The sequence below is a fragment of the Ictidomys tridecemlineatus genome, chromosome 2 (genome assembly GCF_052094955.1).
Source record: "Ictidomys tridecemlineatus isolate mIctTri1 chromosome 2, mIctTri1.hap1, whole genome shotgun sequence".
Taxonomy (NCBI): Eukaryota; Metazoa; Chordata; class Mammalia; order Rodentia; family Sciuridae; genus Ictidomys; species Ictidomys tridecemlineatus.
The window spans coordinates 844,422-846,869 of NC_135478.1; the positions used below are offsets into that span (position 1 = coordinate 844,422).

General features: G+C 52.1%; 1 long non-coding RNA gene across 1 annotated transcript; it reads right to left on the reverse strand.

Moving 5' to 3' along the window:
- Positions 1–273: 273 nt before the first annotated feature.
- Positions 274–1,844, reverse strand: LOC144370906 (uncharacterized). The gene is made up of 2 exons (XR_013430993.1): positions 1,807–1,844; positions 274–1,584 (listed from the first exon to the last, which is right to left on the reverse strand). It is a non-coding gene; the product is annotated as an uncharacterized LOC144370906 (long non-coding RNA).
- Positions 1,845–2,448: the final 604 nt, after the last annotated feature.

Consider the following 2,448-nt stretch of genomic DNA (forward strand, 5'->3'; position numbering starts at 1 on the left):
CCAGACACAAAAGACTACACACTGCAGGACTCACAGGAAATCTGTAGTCATAAGATCCAGAGACAGCAAGTAGCATGTGGGTGCCAGGGGCCAAGCTGGGTGTGGTGGCACATGCCTGTCATCCCAGCCACTTGGAAGGCTGAGGCAGGAGAATCACAAGTTCAAAGCCAGCCTCAGCAACTTACTGAAATTGTCCCAAAATAAAAAGGGCTGAGTATGCAGCTCAGTGGTGGAATCCCTGGTGTCAATCCCCAGTAACACAAAAGGCAGGGGGCAGGGAGAAGTGTATATTTTGGCATGCCCATTCTCACATTGAAAGTAAATTCAGAGAAGTGTCAAAACACCTATTTTGTTGCTGTATCTGCCCTGGGGTGGGAGGGAGGAAATGCCTGGGGAGGAGGGAACAGGGTCTTCTACTATTTTTTTCTTCTGCACCCAGGAGATTGAACCAGGCCTCCTTCAGCAAAGCACAGCTGCCCTTGGGCCACTTCTCAGCTCTCTGCTTCATTTTTTAAAAAATATCTTGAAGTACACGTGGCAAAAACCTAACGTTTTCATTTCAGTGGCAAATACATGGCTGTTATTCATCCCTCATAGGTGCCTGTACATTTTAAAATGTAGTATTTTAAGCAGTTTGTGCCTGGCTTCCTCCTTTCAACCACATCCTGTGCACTGTATCTGCTGGCCCCTGTCACTGAGGGATGGACATGTGGACTGTGGGCATCCTGGGCCATCTCTGTCTACACACTTAGCTAGCGTCTGAGGAGCAGATTCCTGGATGTAGAGCTGTCCAGCCTCTGCAGTTTGGAAGGCCAAGCCAGCCTGCCATCAGTTCCTGCTCACCCTGGCAGCCATACCCAGCCCAGCCCAATCCCAGGAGCTAGCCTTCCCTGCACCTACCTCCCACCCTCCATGAGAGCCTGATCACTTTCTAAACTGTTCACAGCCAGGCATGATGGCGCACGCCTGTAATCCCAGCGCCTCGGGAGGCAGAGACAGAAGAAGAGTGAGTTCAAAGCCAGCCTCGGCAAAAGCGAGTCTCTAAATAACATACAGAATAGGGCTGGGATGTGGCTCAGTGGTTGAGTGCCCCTGAGTTCAATCCCTGGTACCAAACAAAAAACCTGTTAACTAATTTTAACTTCCAAAATGTTACAGTGCAGTATAACCCCTGAGAGGTGGACAGCCACCTGGGACTGCTTGTCCCTTCTGCTGGGTCTGTTTCCCTGTGGCTGAGAACCAATGACAGTCACTTCCTCCAGAGCGTGCTGAGAGCAACATGTTTTGCAAGCAGTAAGGGGGGGCTACAGGAGGTGTCCCACACCCCCTATACTGGCGATGGAACCCAGGTTATCAATGGGGATAAAAGCTATGGGGAACATCACAAGGCCGCAGCACATAGTACCATGTGACAAATCAATACAGATCGACTATCCATCTGTCCGTGTAGACTGGTGTTTCTCCACCTCCTGTTGACAAGGTCGGGGGGTGTCGTTCTCTGTGGTGGCGCGATCCTGTGCGTTGTAGGGTGTGGAGCAGCATCTCTGGTCTTCACCCTCTTGAGGTTTGTAGTACTCCCTGCAACTTGTGACAAAGAAACTGAATCTTCATTCACTGCCAAGTGTCCCCAGGGGGACAAAATCGCCCTGTTTCGAAGAATCATTAGTAGACAATCCACAGAACTAAAGTACTATCTCGTGGGGTGGATACTATTTTTTCACAATCGTCAAAATGATTTTGCTTTAATCCCAATCAGACCCATAAGTGATCTTGGGCAAGTGACTCAGCCTCTGTGCCACTCAGTACCCTCTTCTGCGAAACAGGGACATGAAGAGGATCCATGAGGGCTGGGAATGTGGCTCAGGCGGTAGCGCGCTCATCTGGCATGCGTGCGGCCCGGGTTCGATCCTCAGCACCACATACCAACAAGGATGTTGTGTCCGCCGAGAACTAAAAAATAAATATTAAAAATTCTCTCTCTCTCTCTCTCTCTCTCTCTCTCTCTCTCTCTCTCTCTCTCCTTTCTCACTCTCTCTTTAAAAAAAAAAAAAAAAAAAAAAAAAAAAAAAAAAAAAAAAAAAAAAAAAAGAGGATCCATGACCCAGGACGAGAGCGCCGTGTACCGCCACAGGACCGCGAGTCGGGGCTTTATCCACAGCGGTCTACACGCGCGCACGGGAATCGCCAGCCGACTTAGAGGAAGCTGCAACTGCGCCTGCGCGCGCCGCCGCACACGCGCACGTACGCACGTGGCTCGGCCTGCGCGCCCTCTCCTGGAGGCGGGGCCAACGCGAGGACTCTCTTTCCCAGGGTGCTCCGCGGCTACCCAGGAGCCGCAGAAGAGGAAGTGTGACGAGCGTCGACTAAGACTGCGCCGGCGCGGGCCCTCGTGCGGCCCGCACGCACGCGCGGCGCACCCCTGGCCCCGCCCTCGGAGGCCCCGTGCGG